The 12,612-nt window shown below is 45.3% G+C and overlaps 1 long non-coding RNA gene across 1 annotated transcript; it reads right to left on the bottom strand.

Annotated features, from left to right (window-relative positions):
- Positions 1-3,186: 3,186 nt before the first annotated feature.
- Positions 3,187-12,349, bottom strand: LOC146202233 (uncharacterized). The gene is made up of 2 exons (XR_014702065.1): positions 11,766-12,349; positions 3,187-3,346 (listed from the first exon to the last, which is right to left on the bottom strand). It is a non-coding gene; the product is annotated as an uncharacterized LOC146202233 (long non-coding RNA).
- Between the last annotated feature and the right edge of the window lie 263 nt (positions 12,350-12,612).

Below are 12,612 nucleotides of genomic sequence, written 5' to 3'. Positions count from 1 at the left end.
CAGTGGCTAGCGGAGACTGTCATCAGACATCCGCCCACTTGCGATATTTTTTTAATCTCGACCGCAATTCATTCTGCGTACATACTTCTTAGCACTAACAGTGTCTATTATTAATTAACCTGCTCCGAATAATGAGCTCCGAATGACTTTGGTCACACATGACTGCGGCAATAAACAGCTTATCTTACGAGGCAACCAATACTCTTCGAAAAAATTACCGGAAGTTGCATTTTTAATTGTGAAAAAAATAACAGAAGTCCAACCCAGTCATATAGTTCTCGAAATGGCAACTATAAGCGCGAACGTTTCTTCATATTTGACGCTGTACAGTTGCGCCCTGTACTTTTCATATCGACGGCTAGTTGAAAAAGTATTTAGTTTGCAATTTAACAGCTGTCCTGATTCGAATGACCACACCAATTCCACTTTGGGGATTAGCTTTGAGTGCCTCCAGTATTACAGGATATGCGGCCAGCGTACGCAGCGCACATACTAACCTCCATGCTCGTCTTGACCCCCAGCGTGGATTAAATAAAAGTATTCGCCGCACTGAAAGACGCACTGCAAAAAGTAAGAACCCAGATAAGTCAAGCTTTATAATGTGCTGAGTTGTTTGCAAATGAACGTCTATTTTTGGCGGCACTATCACAGCAGCGATTTCATGCTCCTATCGATCAACATTTTATGGCCGCAGCCAAAGTCAGATGTAGGTTCTTGAGAATCCCCGATTATGACTTACTGCTGGGGGTCAAAAGTTTCGAAGCCCTCCACTACGACATGTCTCATAGCCTTAGTCGCTTTGGGACGTTAAATAAACTAAACGAAAGTTCGCAGCGGTGCAGATTCGATAGACACCCTGCCGATACAACGTGGTCCGGCATAGAGTCGCCAGAGGGCCGCCCGCGGACAATGCCGCAGCCGATAGGGCGGTAGTTATCTCGTATCCTGTGTTCGCTGTAGGCCCGCGTTTAATTAAGGGAGACTGGGCTGTTCTGTGCACAGCATTCTCCAGGCACTCGGTTCTTCACTCAGTACGCACAGGCAGACACACAAATGTTTGCCTGTGCGTACGGATGGCGAAGCGATATATCTGCAACGACACGCATTGTTCTTATATCCATTTTCCCGTCCGTGACTTCAACAAAGCGAATCTATGTGAAAAAGCTTTTTTTTTTGGCATTAGTAAAAGTTTGTCTTCGTGATGGAACTAACATACTATGAACATCTATAGGGAGATGATAAAGCAGAGGACCATCTTGGTAAAGCTATATCATTTGGAAACAGCTCTTTTTTTGCATTGCGAATAATTATTTTCGCTTTTCCTTTTTCACTCAATAAGAGCTAAGGCCCCTTGACAGTAACTGAGAGCAGTGAGGGTCAGTTTGTTGTTCAGAGGTTTTTTCCCGTTGTGAGGATGTTACTGAATGGACACCTGATGTGCTCATCGAACGTATACATCTGACCGCGATAAACGCCTTAGCACGGTTTAAAAGTGAGAAATATTTAATAACGCTAAACAATCTCGAGCGATCAGCTTGCTCAGCTGATGAATTCAGTATTTTACGAAAGCGTGAATGAAAAACCAAATGAATCCATCTTTTGGAACTCAACTTGCTCCAGTTTAAGATTCACTTTGCGTGCCAAGGTGGGAATATTGGCGCGTGACTGGTAGAAAATGTTGTACGAGGCTATGCGTGGTTATCTGTGCGTGGTTATCGACCCGCACAGCGCGAGAATGTGCGAACGAGAATGTGCGAACGAGGATGTACGAACGAAGATGTACGAACGAGGATGTGCGATGAGAAGACGCGCGATGTGTGCACGGTGGGAGAACGTGCAACGTGCTCACGGCGCGAAGGCGTGCACACTGTGAGGACTTTTGTACCCGTGTGTGTGCGGCAAAATTTGTGCATAGCTATCAACATTCAGAGTGCATGGATGTGGGCACTCAAGGCCCCAATATAGTCCGACGTAGCGAGCGCGAGCCGACGCGGCCCAACGTCGCCGACGCGCAAATAGGAATTCGCGAAATTTATGGAATTCTACAGGAACTGCGGCCAGCCGAGAAAGTGATCCTCATTACTGTGTAATCTCTAACTCCTCTGTAATCGTACATATACTTAATGTTTGATTAGTTTTCAGTAAAACACGCACGTATACAATCATCGTTCCATCTGTAGCCGTCGGCGGCGCGGGCTCAGGCCGTTGCTGGGCTGGACGTCTCCACGGCTGGCTGTAAATGCCTTGTGCCATTTGAACATTCGCAGTAAACACATCGCGTCATTGCCTTGATCACAACAGTAATTAGTGCCTTGATAGGCTGCAGCCAGGTCCCTGTAGGTGCCCTGTCGTCTGCTCGAAAATGAACCCCGAAAACGTACCAGCCCTCGAGGGCGTCTTCTGCGCATGCGCACCGCGGCATCGGGCACGCCAGCTGCGCCAGACTGTAAAAGCGGCAGTTTTTTGACGCGCCTGTCGTAGCCGTCGTGCCGTGGCTAACGTCGCAGACTTAGCCAGTCGCGTCGAAAACGTCGGACTATATTGGGGCCTTTAGTGCAAGGAATGATGTTTGTTTATGGGGCTTAACGTCCCAAAGCGACTCAGGCTATGAGAGACGCCGTAGTGGAGGCCTCCGGAAATTTCGACCACCTGGGGTTCTTTAACGTGCACTGACATCGTACAGCACACGGACGCCACTCCGCTTCGCCTCCAACGAAACGCAGCCACCGAGGCCGGGATTCGATCCCGTTTCCTTGGGCACAGTAGTCGAGCGCCGTAACCACTGCGCCACCCCGGCGGGGCAGTGCAAGGAATGAGTGCACTCTGAAGGTACAAGACATTAGTCTGATCTCAGACGATGAGACATTCAGCATGGGAATGCTACCATGCTATGGTGATACGCTGCATGGTTGCAAGGCTCCTACATCACACCTCATGTTAGTCTGATCTCAGACGATGAGACACTTAGCATGGGAATGCTACCATGCTATGGTGATACGCTGCATGGTTGCAAGGCTCCTACATCACACCTCATGTTTGTGTTGTGCATAATACTAGTATGTCAGCTTTAGGCCTTGTGCAAGGCCTCAATCAGTTTCTGCTACAGTTATGACACAAAATGTTTTGCAGAAATGATGCTCTCCATGAGATGAGTCTCAAGTGCAAAGAATGCAAGCTTTCAAAAGATACATGTGGTCACCTGGATTGGCTTTATTGGCTGATACACTGTGGTCACAAAACATCTGCTTTCGGTCCACCAGGTTCGAGCTTGGATGCAGGTTTCCTTCTTCAGCTGCTCTTGGCCTGTTGGATTCGAGCTTGGATACAGGTTTTCACTGTGCGACGTCTGCAAAATGCAAAAAAAAAGCAGGACTATATTCCAAAATCCGAAAATTCAGCTGTCTTTACAAAACATTCTGAGAAAGGGGTAATTAGGTGCTCTATTTTTAATTGATTATAATTCAAAAAGTTTCGATTCTGAACTACAGAAATATGACGAACCGACACAAGAATACAGGCGTTCAGCATCAGTCCATCACACAATCTAATACCTTAGTCGAACAGATATTTCAAGGGTCTTTGAACCAAATCCTATCAATCAAAGACATCTGAGCACTGCTTCATGGAAAGCTACAATAACTAGAGTTAACAGAGCAGTGCAGAACTGGAGATTTAAATGGACTTTGAGAAATAGAAGTGTGCATTCTAGGATATGGCTTAGCACACAGGGCTAGGAATAAAACCAAACCTGAAATGAAAGATTATGCAATTCTACATATATGATCATAGAAGAAAAACAAAATTGCACACAGAACAGTATGGAAAGTATATCATCATTGCAACTTGTACAAAAACAGTTGATAACACATCTTCAAAAGTGCACGAGTATTACTTGAGCCCAGCAGCGAATTATCAATGGCAATAGCGGGGTACAAGAGCTTAGTGAGATGATGGAATCTTTCAATGGTGATCGAGAATGCCATGTAGAAGTGGCACAACTCTCCCCAAGTTTACTAAAAGCTTGGTTAGGATTCATGACGGCCCCTCAGCCTTCCTTCTAATAAGGTCGAGAAATACCCTAACCACCCGAGGCAGTGGAAACAGTGCATAGGGATCAGTTTAACTGATATTCACAAACATGCCTTGACTAACACCTTTACTCCAAGCGGTCCTCGAGGCCCCCCCCCCCCCCCCCTTTTTTTTTTTTTTTTGAAATGAAGCTCCACTTGAATTGCTCCTCGAGTGCATGAGAAAACAGAGCATCTATAAGTGGCAATGACACTACTACGGGGACACCTAGACTTCCACTTGCAAACATGGGGCATCGCAGCTTTCACACACTCTGCAGACTTCGTTCTACTGCATACCAAGCCTTTCATGAAAGTGGATACAATAAGGATTCACAGACCCACTCTCTGAAGCATTGGCTCCGCGAACCTCAATCTGACTCGAAAATACTGAAACATCGTTTCAAGTACGACCAAGAAAAGCCTCCTAAGTTTCTGCGGCTGACGTTGAGCATGGATAACTATCGTCAGTTGCAGATTTCAATGCTGTAGTTGATCATCGCATTACGCTACTGTGGTGTAAACACATTTCAAGTCATCACCAGATACCTTAGCAACATTTCAGAGCACGCCGAGTGCCAAGTTGCAGAAAGTATTTGATGGCTAACAGCAAATGAAACATGTGCAGTGGTTTCTGTGAACCACTGTGGACAGTGGTGCAATCGTGGGGAATGTCATATTGCAAATAGGAAGACAGCGAGGTACCGGAGGTGCAGTTGTGCCATGGAACACCTGTGCTGCACACATCAATGGCTTTGATTGCCTCAAATATACTTGTATGTCTAGATGCAGTGCTGAAGGGGGGGGGGGGTCAATTCTGTCTTTAGCTGTGGAGAGATATTTGCAGTTGGTGGAAGGCATGGCTTTACAAGTGCGCTTAAAATTAAAGCTCCTAGCTTGCTTGGAAACAGAAGCGGCATTTGCTTCTGGAAAGACAAATTTGTTGGCTTGGGTGCATGCGCTATAACATGCTTCTTTGAACCTCACATGTGCTCAACGCTCGCCGCTGAGCACTCAGAGGGCAAATATGCAACTAGGTCACTAGAGTTCACAGCAGTTCGAGCAGTTCTCAATGCCTAAATCCTGTTCTACATGAGCCATATGTCACTGGCAGTGAATGTTGGTAGATGTGAGTTGTTTTCAGCCATTTTTCACAGCTGCCTTGTTCATGCAGTCTGCAAAACATATTTTACTAGGCTGTGACTGTTTTTTTAACGTCCAAAAGCGACTCAGGCTATGAGAAATGCTGTAGTGGAGGACTTCAGAAATTTCAACCACCTGGAGTTCTTTAACGTGCACTGATGTCGCACCGCACATGGGCGCCTTGCTTTTAGTCTCCATCGAAAAGCGGCCGCCACAGCCTACTAGCCAGTGACTCTTGAGGCAGCTTGTGGATGCTGTTCACAAGGACTTGACATTAGAAAATGAGCATGTTACACGTAGTGGCATGCACTTTCCGGGCCAAATTTTGGCCTTATGGCCCATTCGGTTGGGGGGACCAGAGCAGAGGTGCCGAGCAGTACAGAGAAGTACAGTAATTTTCCTCCCACGGGAACGCTCTCTGCGTGTCGAGAGCAGTACCCCACGACCATTGTGACCGCACTTCCCTCCCCAGCATTCTCCGCCTACCCGCAGTAGCAGCAGTTGCAACCCGAGGAGAAGCAAACACTCCATGTAGAACTGCTTTGCATGCCTTTGTTCTCACAGCGTGGCGATCTGCCTCCTTTGGCCCTTTCGATGCCAGCAGTGACTCTCAAACCTGAGCAATGCTTTGCAGCCGCCATTTAGAGCGTCACGGACTCGAGAAAAGAAAAAAGATAGTGCGGATACACCGCTTTATGTCATGTGACTTCCTCTACACTCGCTTTAGATGAGGGAGCAGCCGGGAGTGCATTCAGGTGCTCTCAGCAAAGGAAAAGACCTCCTCCTCTACCATTGGAAGCCAGTGATTCTACTCCTGCTCTACCACTGGAGGGCACCCGCTTGTCTGAGAGCACTTTCGAAGTGCTCTCGAGGGCGCCTGCTCTCCCACTCGAATTCGCCATTAGTCTTGCCCCGTATGCCACTTGTGCTGTCTGGAGTGGAGAAATATTTCTGAAGGGTAAGTTGGAGGAAATGCTGAAAAGCATTCAAGAATCTGAACTGAACCTTAAGTAGAGAAAAGACTGTTTTCTGCACTTTATGGAGCTGAGGTAGCGTCGAGTGGAGACATGTTTTTGAATTCGGCCACAAGGGTAAAATTTGAATTAACTATTCCACACGCAAAACACTCATGTCCTAATGTCAAGTCCTCTGAACATTCAGAAGCAAACTCGATATTCACAGGCTAACAGAACATGTTTCCCGGGCTGCATGAAAAGGCAGCTGTGAAAAACAGCTGAAAACGCTTAATGTTAGGCAAAATGTCGCTGCTGCTGTGATATTGTTCATGTAGAACATGACATATGCATTGAGAAATGCTGTGAAATTTAGTGGCCAAATTTTTTATTAACATTTGATTTGAAGTTGCTGCTACACTTGATCTTTGAGCTTGCAGGGCTCAGGGGAGAGGGAAGAAAATATGCGTGCTTCTTCGCTACATATACACCCAAACCAACAAATTCAACTCGCTGATTTCAGTTTCCAAACAAAGCTTGGAGCCACAATGGTCACTGCACTTAAAAAGCCATGCCTTCTGCCTACCGTGAATATCTCTCCACATAACAAGTGAACCAACCGCTTTGACAGCACCGTGTGTCCGAAGAGTACATAGTACCCTGATGTGACAAGCAAGCCATTGATGCCTGTAGCACAGATGTTGACATTGTTCACAAGGCTCAATCACGCTACTAGTGGCCCCAGCTTCCTTTATACGTACTTGCTAAGATCAAAAATGGGAAGACTGCAAAAATGGGGGGGGAGGCAGCATCTGTGTACAAAAGGGGGAGGCGGCTGCTACTTTCAGGCAGTGTCTGATGCGTCCTAATCTAAACATCCTAAGCATAAACACATGCAGCAGCAAGCATGCAATGCATGTCTAAAGGTGTGCGTCCGTCGAGATATCTGCAGGCCGCCACCAAATGTTCTCATTACGTCTCTATAGCCAACGCAAAACTGATCTGCATGCCCACCACCAGTTTTCTCTCAGTACCATCGGAGCACTGTTTAAATTTTTTAATGCAAAACCATAACTAGCCCTTTTACACGTAATTTCATCCGTGACCGTCGTTGGCTGCGTTGGTTCTGAAAAAAGAGCAATCACGCCATTGCTGAGCATAGAGCAGCTTAGTAACATAAGGCATGCGGCTGAGCTCAATAAGAAGGATCAGATAACATGACATTTGGGCAAAGCCTTTAACCTCAAGTACACTGAGTGGCTGCCCTTTGCTGAGATCGAAAGCGAAGCCAGCACAGCATCTATATCTACTGTGGCTGCATTAGCTGTGCATCGCTGCCTACAAGAAACGCAGTACACCAACTGTTTTCACAGCCAGCGACACCTACTCTTGCTCGGCTAAAGTCTGCTTTGATTGATTTCCTGCTTAGCCAATGATGCCGATGGTGCTAGTGTAGCCTCTGATGGAGATGCTCGAAATTATAATGCGGCTGCTGATTCCTCGGTGCTCGTTCCGCAAAAAAAAAAAGCCATTCTTTGCAGGCAGAAGCCCCTTATCGGAAGATTTAGGGCAGTGATCGTGCAATCAGAAAGTTTGGTCAGACATCTGAAGTCTTCTAAAAAATCGGAAGGGTTGGCTGCAGGTATGTACGCAACATGCCTTCCCCACAAGTGTGTCCTTGTCTGTGGAAGCCACCAAGCAGAGCAAACTTACTATTAGTCCTCAAATTTGTACCGTAGCTCAGCACTAAGTAGGTTCTGAAACACTGCTTATATACAGCAACAACTTAAAATGTGCAGCCCACAGAAGTATGTGATGATCAACTACAGCACTGGAGTTAGTGATAGACCATGATTATGCATACTTGGTGTCAGAAGCTGGGATGTCAGGAGGGATGCCAAAGCCATACCCAGAAAAAATAATGTGCTAGAAGTTCTAAGTTAACCACGGTTGACCTGGGCTGTCACTCAGCCAATGCTTCAGAGAACAGATCTGTGCATACTTACTGTATCCACTTTAGTAAAAAGTTTGTAAACCCGCAGAACAAAGCCCACAGAGAGAGCAAATGATAAGATGTCAAGTGTTTACAAGTTGAGTGCCAGTCTATGAGCCCTCAAGGTCACATAACTGCCAATAAATGAAAAGCAGGCATTCAGGGCTACGTGGAGTTGAAGTAAATGTATTCTTATGAAGTGAAGATTTCCTGTCACTATACTCAGTCTCACAAGCTGTCTGCTGCACCTGGCCCATTCGAGATCATATAGATTATTGTAGGTAATTGTGCTCTTAAGTGCCTCTCACCCCTTGAATTGGCCAGGGTGAAAGTAGGAGCACAATGACCTACTTGGACCCTTTGCAAAACTCAATGCGTGACCTATATTATATAGCAAAATCCTTGTGGGAGAATATTTTTGCACATCTTGGGTGCACAGTCACGTGACACATGGGTGATGTAGCCTATATGTCACATACACATATCTCCTAGATTTTTTTTACAGAGGCATGCTGCTCAGTCAAAAGACGCGATGCGCGGGAGTGTAGTGCGCACCGATTCTGTGCGTTTGCAATTTTTTGTTTTCGTTCTGCTTCTTCCGATAGTTTGGTGGAACGGCTGGTATGCAATGCGATGCGGGATTCTGGAGTCGTGAGTCTGTTTTTTCGCAGCAAGTCGCCGGGATGGTGCGTTTGCTTTCTGCAGTCTAAAAAAAATGTGCAAGAGTACTTGCCGTGTGCGGGGCTGCATATATATTGAGTACCAGAGTGAGAGTTATTTGCACACACGCATGCCCATACGTGCCCATACACATGCAGTTTTGTAGTGGCGCAAAAAAAAGTAATTCTGTCAAGACAGAGCATCTTCTAAAGGGCACGTAAACTTTGACGTTTGGATTAAGCAATGGAATTATACAAGATGTTTCACATAAGGTTTGCTTTATGGGGTTTAACGCCCCAAAGCGACTCAGGCTTGTATCACATGGGGGGCTTAACTCAAGGTACAAAACCGGCCCATGTGTGGACACAGAAGCAGTCAAACCTTCGGTGCTACAAAAAAAAAAAAAGAAGCAAGCATGCACACTGCTCTGTGCTTTGCCGAGGCAGCTCCAAGCCATCACTCACTTGAAACCGTGCTGCCTGCGTTGGCCAGCCTGCCCCCCCCTCCCCCCTTCTCGATTCATTCATTTTTTCCGCACTGCTAAATAAAAAAAAAAGAAAGCATGCATACTGCTGTGCGTTTAGCTCGCAGGACAGCTAGACTCCCCTCCCATTACCTCCACTCCCCCTTCCCACCCGCCACTCATTTTAAAGGACGGCCAACATCCCAGCACCCTTGCGTCCTTCCCGCACAGACCAGGCAACCCTTTTCTCACTCCCTCCCAGCAGAATGAAAAAAAAGCCGATGCAGGAAATGCAGGAGTGACATAGCCACGTCACTTTTGTTTCAACGAGGTTTGGGTTGCTTTGACCTGAGAAGCAGTATAGGGATCGCTCAAGATTTGATTGCTTCTGTGCGCAGCGCGTTAGAGCACAGGGCTCGATCGGCAACCTTTGTACCTTAAGTTAAACCCGTTGTGTGAAACGATAGTGCCGGAAAATTGTTGGTTCATGAGCTAAGCCACATCTTTTATGAATTTACAGCTTAACTTCAAACACCAACGTTTATGTGCCCTTAGAAGATGCTCTCAGTCTTGACAGTTATTTCTTTTCTGCCACTGCAAAACAGCATGTGTGTGGCGTGCGTGTGTGCAAGTAACTCATGCACTAGCCTTGCATGTTTTCATTAAAATGAGGAAAACAAATGCACAATCCCAGCAGCGCACTGTGAAGAAGCAGACTCTTGACTCCGTGTCCTTGCATTGCTCGAATACCACTAACCCCACTAAACCACCGGAAGAAAAGAATGAAAGCTAAGCAAAAGATAGCAAACGCACAGAATCGGCGCTCACTCTAAATTCCCTTGCATCATGCTCTTTGACTGAGCAGCGCTTCTCTCTCAAGGAAAAAAAGAATACAAACTCCACAAGATATGTGTACGTAACACATAGGCTATGTCAGTGATGTATCACGTGATTGTGCACTGAAGACATGCAAAAATATCCTCCCAATTCCCTTTGGGGCAGAAGTTGGGTGCAATGCTGAATATTTCTGTATCAGACCTCATGTTATGCATGAATCTGACGAGGAGCATGCCTTCACTATTGAAAACCAGAAGGGCGGAAGTGGGGGGGGGGGGGGGTTATGAATTTTGTTACTGAGTGGAGCAGGTAATGGATGTGGTCATTGTCACAAGAAATGTCTCCTGGCAGCCACCTATTTCTGCCCCCAAAACAGGTTTGGCCGCCACAGTGAAGGGGTTTGCGCTGAGCAGAGAAGCATTGCAGAAATATTCTGCCAGAAAAACCCCATACTTCATTCATGGTCTATGATTACATATGGTATAGTATTATCAATAACACTCCCCTGTTTTCGCTTTTCACTTTACATACAAATTATATTCGCACTCAGTTTAGCTACCAAAAAAGTGCAGGGGGGCCTTTTACAGAGGAAATTTGTCAGAGCTGATTTATAAGAAAGCGGCCATCAACGGGTCTAGTTGAAGACAGGAAGACCAGAAAAATAACCCTCCAGAAAGGTCTTCAAGGAGTTCCAATTTGCGAAAAATTTATTCACAGCAGTTTTGCATAAATGTGTGAAATTTAGGAAAACAAAAACAAACATGCTGAAAAAATGAAAAATTAAATAGGGACAAGAGAGATGGCAACTGCGAAAAAGAGAGCCACCTGTAACCATGGTCTGGACGCATGCCAGGCTGTCACTGGGTTTGTATTATATAGGCTCATGCTCTCTTCGATTGTTCCCTCTGAAGTGCACTTTTAGTTTTCATGTAGGCTCGCTTTTAAAGAAAAACCATGCAATTTTTTTGAGAATTTTAAGAAGCAAATAATTTCAGGAGTTCCAAAGCTCCTTGAAATAGTTCCTGAAAACCAAGGGTACTCAATGATATCAAAGGCCTGTGTAAACCACACTCCATGATCATCATATTGAAGGGAATGGCTTACCAGCCCAGCCTCTGGGGCCTGTGCCCAATAAAGTATGGATGCATCATGTAGAACTTATGAAATCAGCTGGTAATGACATCTGTTTCAAAACTTCTGGCTTTTCCCATCTTAAAGTAAGCTCGCATTTTCAGTAAGTAGCACTTTAGTGGATAGAATGCAGTAATTTATAATAAAAGACAGCTTCAGCTTGTCCTCAATGTCCTTTTATTACTCTAAAGCTGAACATGAGCTATGAGAGACATCATGAAGGAGGGCTCTGGGTTAATTTCCAGAGCCCTCTTCCACAAAAGTTCTTCAAGCTATGCAGTGGCACCAAATGTGGGCAGGCAAATTTGCATTTTGCCTATATCAACAGGCCATAGGCACCATTCCACTCCACATTCTCAAACTCAATAGCCAAATGTCATAGCCAATAAGCAACGGCAGCAAGCAAAGAAAACACTGAAGAAACCTAAATGTCAAAATAAACATGAGGGGTCACAAATGCAGCAGTGGGTGAGGCAAATAAAAAACTACACATACTGAAAGATGTCTTCAGTACTTACATCAATGTCCTGCTTCTTGCCCACCACAGCACAGCACAATTCCGGCAAAGGGTATAGAGCTTGAAGGAGCCATTGCTTACGAAGCCACATGGAACTTGCTGCAAGGTAAAAAGTACCATGACCCAACAAATTAGTGAAAACGTAATATGGTGCAACACGTACATGCAGAGGCTTTGTGAGCAAGAAATAAAGGCACAGAGTAGGAACACCGCAATACTGTTTTTTTTTTCTTGAAATGATGCACGACATGCTGGTGCAGGTCACTGCATGAAATTTGCCTCTGCCTGCTAAATAATCTTAAATTATTATTTTTTTAATTCAAAATTTCACTTTGGGATTCAATTAGTTGAAGGGCGATTGCCTACAATGCCAGAGAAGAAACAATGTTGACATCACCCGAGACATACCAACAGTGAAATAACTCCTTTCACTCCATCTCGTCGCCAGCCTGGCAAAAGAGCAAGTCAGGCATCACAGTGCCCCTAGTTACAAATAAAAAAGCATTTACTTGACTTTAACTGCAAGTGCATTTTAACAGCCTATCCATAATCCACCAGTTCCCACTAGGTTCGAGATCAGACAAGCCCTCCCTTTATGCTTTACATCGAGCGAGCACCTTAATTGGCCTGCAACTACAATACTACTTTTCTAAGAGATGTGGAACTTCATTAAAATTCATTTCATGACCGAAGTAGCAAAGATTGTATTTTATCTTGAAAGAAGCAGCAAGAAAAAACAAGGGTATGAAAGGAGACAATACGGGCACTAGCTTACAACTAATGTTTATTGAAGCACACATGAAATATATAAAGAAGACGAGCAACAACGGAAACCACTCAATCACTGA

Source organism: Amblyomma maculatum, chromosome 1, assembly GCF_055883805.1.
Source record: "Amblyomma maculatum isolate TAMU_Amacu chromosome 1, ASM5588380v1, whole genome shotgun sequence".
NCBI lineage: Eukaryota > Metazoa > Arthropoda > Arachnida > Ixodida > Ixodidae > Amblyomma > Amblyomma maculatum.
Note: the sequence above shows the minus strand (reverse complement) of the source record. Positions and strands in the feature narration are given on the sequence as shown.